Genomic DNA, 11,828 nt, shown 5'->3' on the forward strand with positions numbered 1-11,828 from the left:
GCTGGTGTTGCAGGCAGCAGATTTACCCACTAACCACAACATCTCCTCCTGCCCCAGGTAATCCACTTCTCAATTCCCCAAAGGACTCAAAGCTTTGTAATTATAGATGCTTGGTTAGCATTTGTTTCATTTTGACAGCTTTTGTCCCATGAAAGCTGGCCAAGCTATCTCGCAAGAAGAGGCCTCATCTCCTGGCCACTGCCTGTGTGCCCAGCCCTGTCTTTACGTACTGTGCTCTCTCTCCCATGGACATGAGCCAGATGCTACCCCTGCAAACAGCATCTGAGAAAGCAGGCGTCAGGAAGGCTCCTTCGTCCGAGGGCCCTTTGGTGTCGGAAGGCCTCATGGATGTGCTTTGCACAGGTGTAACACTTACTTACTGAAAGCCAGGATCGATCGTAATGTGTGTATCTGGAACAATCTGAGTGGCTCGAGGAGCTGGATGTTTTGGGTATCTCACTTTTTTAGCATTAAATGTTACTAAATCATTGACTATCAATGCGGACGTCATATATTTAATTTTATATGCCCTTTGGAAACGTCAGTAGCTCCACAAAGAGAAGTCATGAAGTACTACATGTTTGAGTGTTGGAGAATCACACTGTAAGTGGAGAGCTGTCCCAAAGCAGGTTGTATGTTTCGCTGTGCCACCATACACATGCCTCTCATTTCTGCTGATGCTATTAGTTAAAAACAACAACAACAACAACAACAACAACAACAAAAAAGGAACCCAAAACCCAAAACTTCCCTACTATCTTTATTTTGTTGTTGTCAGTTGATCCTTTACTGGAGCATTTTCCTCTGTACTTCTTAACTAGCGGGGCATTCTGCTGAACCACTGTTGATCTCATGAGGGTGGCAACCCACAGACAGGGTAGTCCGTCCTAGGATTTTTTTAATGGTTCCAGAGAATCCTCTGGCTAACGATGAGCACCATATTTATTGGGTAATGTTGACAATGTCATCGAAAGTGGCATTTCCACTGCGTTTAATGTCTTCTGTTTCTTTCTGTCTTGTGGTGTCTTCTGGAGGGGTTTGCTGATCCGGGCAGAGGCAGACAGTACCACTGACGCTGGGCCTGTCTATTCCGAATGCTCAGTTTCACCGTGCATTGAGATCCTCAGATTCTTCCAGTCGTCGGTTGTCTTGGCAATGTCACCACCAACCTTTTTTGGAGAGAGGCCCAGGGGTCCAATCTTGCAGGCCAAGGCAGACCTGGCATGGGCTTTGCCTCTGGTGTACTTCAGCTGTATAACCTTGATCTCACAGGGTTGAACCTGGGCAGCATGGTGGGGACAGCTTGTATCAGATGAACCTGGACTCCAGACAAAGGCAGCGAGTCCCAGCCTGGCCTCCTCCAAGCTCAGCATGGAAAGCTCTCATTTCTAACGAGAGTGAGAGGGCATTCCCACTGGTGATTATTTCTACTGCACAAATGTTCAGAGGGAGGAAGCAGGTAAACATGGAGCATTGGATTCCTCTGGCCCCTTTCCCTCAAACTCACCATCTCAGGCTCCAAAGGGCAATTATTCCTCTCTGCTCCACGCTGACTGCATAGGTCAGGAGGGTGACACGGTCACTGAGTTGACGGATTTTCATCTGCTGTGCTTCTAACACTCGTGCCCCACTCCCGACCACTGGAAGCAGTATCACACTGAGACCAGCCTCTCTCCTGCCACCAAAGAAAATGAGGAAACAACGGTAATCCGAGTCTGAACTTCTTGCTCCCAAATTTATCATCTTCCTAGAGCACAGGCGTTGTATTGCTTTAGTGGTTGAAACCAGGAATGGCCCAGTAAGACCATTAGTTCTTTAAGCCACAAGGACTCAGTAATAACTAGTATCACACGTTTACTATTAACTCAGCCCATAAGCCTTCGAGGTACTAACTGCCTTTTGATGTAGCAATCCATTACATGTTTTTACAGAAACATTATAATTGAATTCAGATATTGCCCATGGCAGAATCAAGAAAACAAGGCCCCATTCCAGTAAAAGACACTGTTTCACCAAAGACAATGCTGTGTTAAATAGAATATAAGATTAATTGGCTGAATTGGGATTTTCTCCCTAAAGGACTTGCTTAGTGTTTCCTTACCTTAGAGGTCAAACAGCATGGAGAAGTTATGAAACTTTAATAAATAACCTGAAATTAAATATGTTCATGGGGCAGGCTAATATTTTTTAGAATCTTTTTAAAATTTATTTTGGAGCCAACCTTGAGGCATAGCTGGTTAAGCCACCACCTGCGATGCCGGCATACCATAAAGGTGCTTGCTGTTCGAGTCCCAGCTGATCAAGCTCCCTGCCAATGTACCTGGGAAAGCAGTGGAAGATGGCACAAGTACTGGGGCCCCTGCACCCCTCTGGGAGAACTGGAAGAAGCTCCTGGCTCCTGGCTTTGGTCTGGCCTAGCACTGGCCATTGTGGCAATTTGGGGAATGAAGCAGTAGAAGGAAGATATCTCTCTCTCTCTCTCTCTCTCTCTCTCTCTCTCTCTCTCTCCAACTCTGCTTTTCAAAAATGTATTGGAAAGGCAGAGTTACAGAGTGAGAGAGATGAGAGAGAAAGAAAGAGAGAACTTCTATCCACTGGTTCACTCCCCAAGGCTGGAGCTGGTCCAGATGGAAACCAGGAGCCTGGAACTCCATCTGGGAGTGGGTGCAGGGGCCCAAGTACTTGGGCCATCCTCCACTGCTTTCCCAGGCACATTAGCAGGGAGCTAGATCAGAAGCGGAGCAGCCAGGACCCTAAGTGGTGCTCATGTGGGATGCCGGCATCATTGGTGACACCTCAACCCACTACGCTGCAATGCCTGCCACTAGGTTTTAACCTATGCTTTTCTTCTCCTGGTATTTCCCTCTTCCCCTTCCCTGTCTCCAGATATTCCCACCTGGGCTTATTGTTTTAGTGATGGGAAGCGAGAGGACAGAAAGTGAAATAACCCTCAAGCTGACGTGGCTTTAAGCTTACGTTCCTCAAAGCTTAAGGCCTAGGGATGCCCCATCCCTTAACAAGGACTTGATTCGAGTCTTGGCTCCACTTCCAATGCAGCTTCCTGCTACTGCACATCCTGGAAGGCAGCAGGTGATGGCTCCACATCTGGGTCTCTGCCTGGATGGGGTCCTGGGCTTCTGGTTTTGGCTGGCCCAGCCCTGGCTTTTGCAGGGATCTAGGGAGGGAACCAGCAGATGGAAGATATTCTCTCTCTCTCACTCTCTCTTTCTGCTTTTAGGTAAAAAAATAAATAAAATAAAAAGCTTAAGTTCAACAGGGAAATGATTTGAGCCTTAGGCAAAATGTCTTAGGCAGAAGCAGAGGGTGGTGGCTCTCTGTTAGGGAGTGAGCAGAGCCCCTGCAGGGCTTCCCAGTGACTGCCTGGGAGGTGGGAGAGTGCTCCAAATGGCTGCTCCCCTAGCTACTTCACTGGCTGGGGGCCGTGGAGCGGGGGCTGACCGGTAGGCAGGCTCTGTCTGGCCATGCGAATGTCAATCATTCCACATTAAAAAAAAAAAAGAAAAAAAGTTCGGCAACATCGTATTAAAAACCCAGACTTGGACATCCTCAGTCTCTCACGCAGCACGTGGTCGCCAGCTTGAGACAAGGAAGGATATTCGTCCAGTTCTTGTTACCATAATGAAATACCTGACTCTGAGTTCCAGAAGTCCGGGATCCAGCGACCCCATGGGCTCCGCCTCTGGGCGGGGCCCCCGGGGAAAGGCCTCGGGGCAGGATTGCGAGTGAGAGGCTGGGGTCCCACACAGCAGGAAGAAGCTGGCCCTTGAGGACTGACCCAGGGGTACCCGGGAACGACATGCACCCCAGAGCCCCAGGCTCCTCCCCGCACCTCACCACGCGGGAACCCTTGGGGGACAAACGCAAACCAGGTGCCAACCGCAGCGGGAACGGTCGCCCTGGCTTCTCACAGCCCCTGAGCCGAGGCCAAGTGTCGGGTGCTCGCTCTGTCATTTTCCGGACAACAGAGGTTCCTCTCCACCCAAGCTGTTTTTTCTGCTCGCTCTCTCTGCTCTCTCTCTCTCTCTCTTTTTTTTTTAATGAACAAAGACCGAAGAAGGCTCCCGCTGCAAGAAACACGAGAGCTGGTGTTTCCTTGTGAAACTGGGCCAACCCCGTGACCCTCCTCGCCGCTCCCTGTGGGCCTGTGCCCCGCACGCCCCTGTCCTAGGCAGCCTTGAGGGGAGAGAGAGAGCGAGCTGTGTCCCCGGTCAGGCATGACGGCCACTGCCCGCAGGGCCCGCCGGTCTGCCCAAACCTGCATGGGCACATGCCTGGGCCTGCGGAGGACTCCAAAAGGGGGCTCAACACAGAAAGTAAATGATAAAAAACAGTTACATCACACCGCACGGAGGAGTGGGCTGGGACTTGCTCATGCTGGCTCCCGATGCTTTCTCATTGGCCTGGTTATTCAGCTCAGGGCTCTAGTGACCCCCAAAGTGCACACGTCCCAGCCGCCAGAACCTGCCCTGGAGAGGGGGACAGCAGCCATCAGAAATCCTTGATTGGGGTCTGGAATGGTCCTCTTTCCACCACCGTAATAAACACCTGTGAGAAGCTACTTAGAAGGAAGGAGGAGGCTGATTTTGGCTCAAGGTTTTGGAAGCTCATAGTTCAGGATGGGGTAGACCCCACAGCAATGGTAGAGACCAGAAAGGGTCACCAAGGGCAAGTGGCCAATGGCCCAGGGGCCTCCATTGAGGCTTCCTAGGCACCAAGAGTTGGATGAAGTCTCCACCCTCCCAGATTTCCGGGAGCCGGGTGCTGCTGGGACACAGCAGAGACCATCCACGTGGGCATTTTGTTTCACTTCCTGGGTGGTGGATGAAAAGTGGTATTTTCTGGGCTGCCTTCCAGAAGGCATTGGGGCTGCTCCTATGAACCTCTGTACTTTTGCTGCCAAACTGGAAGTGTGTTTTGGGGTGTGTGTGTGTTGTAAGAACGCCTGGGCTACTTATTTCAACAGTTCTGACCTCAATTATAACCAATAAAAATAACAGCCACTCTGCGCTAGACCAACCTGGTGCCAGGCTCTGCACCGGGCTACATATGACTGTCTCTGTGCGACCATCCTCCGGGACGGGGTCACCTCATGCTATGAATAAGCCAAAGGCTTCCGAGAATCACACACTCGGTTCATGTTGCACCTGGCTGGGATTCAAATGCTACCAGCAAAGTTAAATTAGCCATGTTCTTTATAAAACAAAAGCCACCTACTAGACCTGCAACAATGATTTGTGACAGTCAACTACAAACCATGTACTCTCTCCGGACATTACTTTCTCAGAAATGGGTGGATTGGTGTGGGCAGATTGGTGACACCTGTTACCATCTCTCTCCAGTCTGTGATCAAGGACACATACAAAGATGACAAAATTAAAACACTAGGCAGGTGTCTGGCACAGCAGCTAAGACTCTGGGATCCCTGCATCCCCTATCAGAGAATGCCTGGGTTCAAGTCTCAGCTCTGCTTCCAATTCCAGCTTCCTGCTAACGGGAACCCTGGGAGGCAGCAGGGAAGGCTCAAATATTTGGGTCCCTGTCATCACATGAAAGACTTGGCTTGAATTCTATGGATCCTGGCTTTTGACTTGGCCCAGCTTGGCTGTTGCCGGCATTTGGGGTGTGAACCAGTGGATGGAAGATACTTGTCATCTCTGTCTCTATCTTTCTGCCTTTCAGATGAATACAACTTTTTTAAAAATAAAACATTATTATCATGGATTAAGCATTTCTGTGTCCGGGACCAGTGTTGGGGCCTAACAGGTTAAGCCGCCGACGTGACACCAGCATCCTATATGGGCAACAGTGTTAGTCCCTGGCTCCTGCCATCAGATCAGCGCGGTGCACTGGCTGCAGCGCGCCAGCTGTGGCGGCCATTGGAGGGTGAACCAACGGCAAAAGGAAGACCTTTCTCTCTGTCTCTCTCTCACTGTCCACTCTGCCTGTCAAAAAAAAAAAAAAAAGAAAAAAAGAAAAAAAAAGATTGGATGAGATCGTGAGGGCGGGGCCTGACAGGATTAGTGCCCTATCAGAACAGATGCCTGGGGAAGCAGTGAGGTGAACCACTGCCTGGAAAACCAGCATTCCATTTGAGCATTGATTCAAGTCCCTGCTGCTCCACTTTGGATCCAGCTCCCTGCTAAGGTGCCTGGGAAAGCAGCAGAGGATGGCCCAAGTGCTTGGACCTCTGCCAACCACATGGGAGCCCCAGATGGGGTTCCAGGGTCCAGGTTTCTGCCTGGCCTGATTCTAACCATTGTGGCTATTTAGGGAGCAGATAGAAGATCTGTCTGTGTCTCTCTCTCCCCACACCCCCCTCTCTGTAATTCTGCCTTTAGGAGAAACAAAAAAACAAGACCCCAGACTAACTTGCCTACCTCCCCAGCCCCATAATGCGAGGACACAGCAGAAAGGGAGTTGGTTGCATGCCAGGGACAGCGCTCTTACCAGGCGCTCTGATCCAGACTCCTGTCTTCTAGAGCTGTGAGAAAAGACGTTTTTATTTAATCCACTCAGTCTGTGCCTTTTTGTTCTGTAGCCCAAGCAAACCACGACCACATGGGAAGAGAAAGGCTGAGAAGCGGATGGCTCTGCTATCGCAGTTGCTGCAGAGGTGGTGCAGTATGGCCTGCCTCGATGGAGCAGCCTGCTTTGGGCCGGTCCTTGTTCACAGCACAGGGCACGCGGGGACAGTTCCAGAAGGCATCATGCCCATGGTCTTGCTCTTAACTGCGGACCCTTTGTTTCTCCCTCTACACCAAGGGGACTGGAACACTGGTATTTAACAAGTCGGTTACCTCTTCAAGGGCCTTATCTCCACCTGTGGTCACCTTCTGAGGTGAACTGAGGGTTGAGACTTCAACCTGAACTTGGGAGGGGCACAGTGCCGTCCAGAAAAGTCTCCATGATGAGAAAGGGCAGTCTGCTGTGGGAGTACAGCGTGGGGGACTCCCAGCCCAGGCCTGGGGCGCCTAAGCCCCTCCAGGGAGGTTGAGGCTGGGGGCAGGGTGTCGGTATGAATAAATGCAACTCTGTGAGCACAAATCTTGACTATTTCCCTCCTTGGTAGCATCTGTGTTGTAATTTTTTTAACCTCTTTGGCCTTTGGTAGAAATAATATAAGAGGAGGAACCCAGAAATGCTGTTCCAAAGGCATTGAGCTATGGGCAAACCACCATCTCTTCTTGCCTCAGTTTCTTTATTGATGAAACTAGGCAGTTGACATCTATTATTTCTCAGGTCCTAACGTGTCCTGATGCTGGGGACATCCTTAGAGATATAGGAGCTATCGGCCAGCGCCGCGGCTCACTAGGCTAATCCTCCACCTTGCGGCGCCGGCACACCAGGTTCTAGTCCCGGTCGGGGCGCCAGATTCTGTCCCGGTTGCCCCTCTTCCAGGCCAGCTTTCTGCTGTGGCCCGGGAGTGCAGTGGAGGATGGCACAAGTCCTTGGGCCCTGCACCCCATGGGAGACCAGGATAAGCACCTGGCTCCTATCTTCGGATCAGCGAGGTGCACCGGCCGCAGTGTGCCGGCTGCAGTGGTATTGGAGGGTGAACCAACAGTAAAGGAAGACCTTTCTGTCTGTCTGTCTCTCTCTCTCTCTCACTGTCCACTCTGCCTGTCAGAAAAAAAAAAAAAAAAAAAAGAGCTATCAAACACATGTATCATGGGGCCGGTGCTATGGCACAGCGGGTTAACACCCTGGACGCAGGTTGCAGTCCCGGCTGCTCCTCTTCTGATCCAGCTCTCTGTAATGGCCTGGGAAAGCAGTAGGAGATGGCCCAAGTCCTTGGGCCCCTGCACCCGCATAAGAGACCTGGAAGAAGCTCCTGACTCCCGGCTTCGGATCAGCGCAGCTCCAGCCATTGCAGCCATCTGGGGAGTGAACCAGTGGATGAAAGACCTCTCTCTCTCTCTCTCTACCTCTCTCTGTAACTCTTTCAAATAAATAAAATAAATCTTAAAATAATAATAATAATAATAAAGCACTCCGGCACTATGGCATAGCAGGTAAAACTGCTGCCTGCAGTGCCAGCATCCCATAATGCCACCAATTTGAGTCCAGGCTGCTCCACTTCCGATCCAGCTCTCTGCTGTGGCCTGGGAAAGCAGTAGAAGATGGCCCAAGTCCTTGGGCCTCTGTACCCACGTGGGAGACCCAGAAGAAGCTCCTGGCTTCTGGCTTTGGGTCAGCACAGCTCCGGCCATTGCAGCCACCTTGGGGAGTGAACCAGCAGATAGAAGACCTCTCTCTCTCTCTCTCTCTCTCTCTCTCTCTCTCTGCCTCAGCTTCTTTGTAACTCTGCCTTTAAAATAAATAAATAAATCATTCAAAAAAAAAAAAAAACACACTATGTCAGCACTTCAGAAGCTTGGACAGAGGTAGCCTGAGATTCCATGGCCACATGCCTTGTTAATAATATTAATTCCTGGCCAGCGCCGCGGCTCACTAGGCTAATCCTCTACCTGTGGCACCGGCACCCTGGGTTCTAGTCCCAGTCAGGGCACCAGATCCTGTCCTGATTGCTCCTCTTCCAGTCCAGCTCTCTGCTGTGGCCCAGGAAGGCAGTGGAGGATGGCCCAGGTGTTTGGGCCCTGCACCCGCATGGGGACCAGGAGGAAGCACCTGGCTCCTGGCTTTGGATCTGCGCAGTGCACTGGCCACAGCGCACCGGAAGTAGCGGCCACTGGGGGGTGAACCAACAGAAGAAAGACCTTTCTCTCTGTCTTTCTCTCTCTAACTCTGCCTGTCAAAAAAAATATATATATTAATTCCTTTCTCTCTGCTTATCTGTAGAAATATGCAAAGACAGAGGGAATTGGTGACATGAGTAGGCTGTCACACCAACTTGTCCTGACTTAGCTACTTTAGGTTGACTTTTGCTTTTTAAACTGTGGTGATAACTGTATTTTTAGTGTGTGAGAGAGGAAAAGAGCTACAAAAACAATAGATACCTGTTGTGGGGGAGAAATAAAATCAAACATTCATAAATCTACAGACTGAGAAAGCAAAATGCCTACTCTCCTCTCTGCCATGCCACGTTTCAGGGGTCAGCACTAGGACCCCTGCATTTTCCAGGGCTTTTCTCTTCACACCCATGGAGATGTACATTCTCTCTCTCTCTCTCTCTCTTTTTTTTTTACATTTATTTATTTATTTGAAAGGCAGAGTTACAGAGACAGAGGCAGATAGAGAGGTCCTCCATTCTCTGGTTCACTCCCCCAAATGGCTACAACAGCTGGAGCTGAAGCAATCCAAAGCCAGGAGCCAGGAGTTTCTTCCAGGTGTCCCACGCAGGTGCAGGGGCCCAAGGACTTAAGCCATCTTCCACTACTTTCCCAGGCTGGAACAGGGAGCTGGATCAGAAGTGGAGCAGCTGGGACTAGAACCAGCGTCCATCTGGGATGCCAGCACTGCAGGGGGCGGCTTTACCTGCTATGCCACAGTGCCTACTCCCATAGTTTCTTCTTTTTTCAAAAACAGGATCACCCCATACATAAACCTGCAACTTTCTTTTTCTACTCAGCAATGTATCAGAGAAATTCTTCTATACCAATGAAAAAGAACCCCTCCCCCCTCTCTCTTAAGCCTACACAGTATGCCATAACAGGTGTCACTTATTAACATTTTTCCCCCAATTTTTTGCTATCACAAACCATCCTGCAATGAAAATTCCGTACATGTGTAGCATTGCTTGAGTATCTCTCTAGGAAGGATTCCTGGAAGTGGAATTACTGGATCTTGAGTTGGTGTACATGAAGTGTTTAATTTGGTACATACCATTAAATTTAGAGTCTTTTGATGCACAGCGTGAAATGATTTCTTAAAAATCAGTCAATTACCAGAGCGGCCTGTCTCCTTTCTCTTTTTTTCATGGGCTCTGATTGGCCGGGAAACCAGCCTCCACTTGCTCCCTGCTTCCTGCCTGTCGCTGCAGCCCTGTGATCAGTGTAGGGTTGCCTGACTGCAGGCCCTTGGGCAGCCCTCTGGGCGCAGGAGCCTCGGCGGCTCCAGTGCCTGCAGTCAGCACTCGGGGCTCAGAAGGAGCCACAGCTCAGATTGGCATTCGTTTTCTCAAGGGCTTGAAATTGAGAGCAGGATTGCAGCAGTTTTCACTCTCCCTAATGTTACTTTTTGCAGAATCCTGTTGGGCAAAACAGATACTCAACTAAAATCAGATCCTAATGGCTGTGCTGGGTGCTTAACATCTCAGGCCGTTGTAAATTATTAAACAGTTCTGCATTTAAGGAAGAAGACCTCGCTCAAATTCTCTGCAGCTTTTCATTCAAGGCCACATTTTTTTTCTCCCTACACTGGGTCATGGTGAGTCACCTGCTCCAGATTTTGGTAATAGGAGATTCCCACCCTCCCGGCTCAGCACATGGCGGTTAAAGCACCAGGCACAGCTTTCTGTAGGTCTGCTTAATAAAGTAGATACAAGTGCCCCTGCCCCTCTTCTTCTTAACTTTTCTGTTGTGAGTATTCATGGAATCTGGATCTGCCAGCTACTTCTGTTTGAAGTTGAAGACTTGGCAAAATTATACATCCAGCAGGCAAGAAATAAAGTGGAAATGTCTCACAAGTAACAGTAAAATCTGTTGTGTTGTTTTAAGACTTAACTACCGAAAAAAAAAAAAAACCTCTACTAAACATTGTCTTGGCAACCATAAATATATTTTAGCAATGATAAAGTCTTTGGAGTAACAGTTAAGAGGTATTTGGCAATGTCTGTCTGTCTGCCACTCTTAATTATGTATTTGCATCACCCCACTCTTCATTCCACGCTATGTAGTTTTCCACTTGAGTTCCTACACTTAGTGTTTTACATGGCCCAAGCAGCCAACTTTGCCCCTGCTGCTTTTTGCTTAGGTAAAATTGAAATCAAGTTGACTAGATCAATTACAGCAAGTCAGATTTGAAATCTTGAAAGGTGCATTTCTGGCAGGGGAAGGGAGCCATGTTTAACCTAGGGGTTAAGACTCTGGCTGAGACCTGCCTCCCCCATTGGAGTGCTTGGATTCAGTGCCCACCGCTGACCCCTAACTCCAGCTTCCTGCCAATGCAGGCCCTGGGAAGCAGCAGGGATGATTCAAATAAATTTGGCTCCTACCATCCACGTGGGAGACCTGGATTGAGTTTAGGACTCCAGGCTTCACTCCTTCTGCCTGGCCTGGCCCCGCCCCGCCCCGCCCCGCCTCAACTACTGCAGGCATTTGGAGACCGAACAGGCCAAAGGGAGCATTCTCTCTCTCTTTCAAATGAATATATATATTTTAAAAGACAAAAATGCAGCCGGCGTTGTGCCTCACTAGGCTAATCCTCCGCCTTGTGGTGCCAGCACACCGGGTTCTAGTCCCGGTCGGGGCGCCGGATTCTGTCCCGGTTGCCCCTCTTCCAGGCCAGCTCTCTGCTGTGGCCTGGGAGTGCAGTGGAGGATGGCCCAAGTGCTTGGAGAAGCACCTGGCTCCTGGCTTCGGATCAGCGCGATGCGCCGGCCGCAGCACACCAGCCGCGACGGCCATTGGAGGGTGAACCAACGGCAAAGGAAGACCTTTCTCTCTGTCTCTCTCTCTCGCTGTCCACTCTGTCAAAAAAAAAAAAAAAAAGACAAAAATGCATTTCTACTCCAAAAATTTCAAATTAAACAGATCTCTAAAAACTAGGTGGTTGTTTTTTCTAGGTCTTTATAGATAGATCCTTGTGATCCGTGAACTACTACTACCCCTGACGTTCTAAAGTTGCACTGGGCAAACTCTACTTTTTATCTCATTCTTCTCCCCATGTACAACCACGTTTATCAGCAT

General features: G+C 49.7%; 1 pseudogene; it reads right to left on the reverse strand.

Annotated features, from left to right (window-relative positions):
* Positions 1–557: 557 nt before the first annotated feature.
* On the reverse strand, positions 558–1,291 carry LOC127493164 (large ribosomal subunit protein uL11 pseudogene; annotated as a pseudogene).
* Between the last annotated feature and the right edge of the window lie 10,537 nt (positions 1,292–11,828).

This window comes from Oryctolagus cuniculus, chromosome 5 (assembly GCF_051225735.1).
Source record: "Oryctolagus cuniculus isolate XC-2025 breed Fujian yellow rabbit chromosome 5, ASM5122573v1, whole genome shotgun sequence".
Taxonomy (NCBI): domain Eukaryota; kingdom Metazoa; phylum Chordata; class Mammalia; order Lagomorpha; family Leporidae; genus Oryctolagus; species Oryctolagus cuniculus.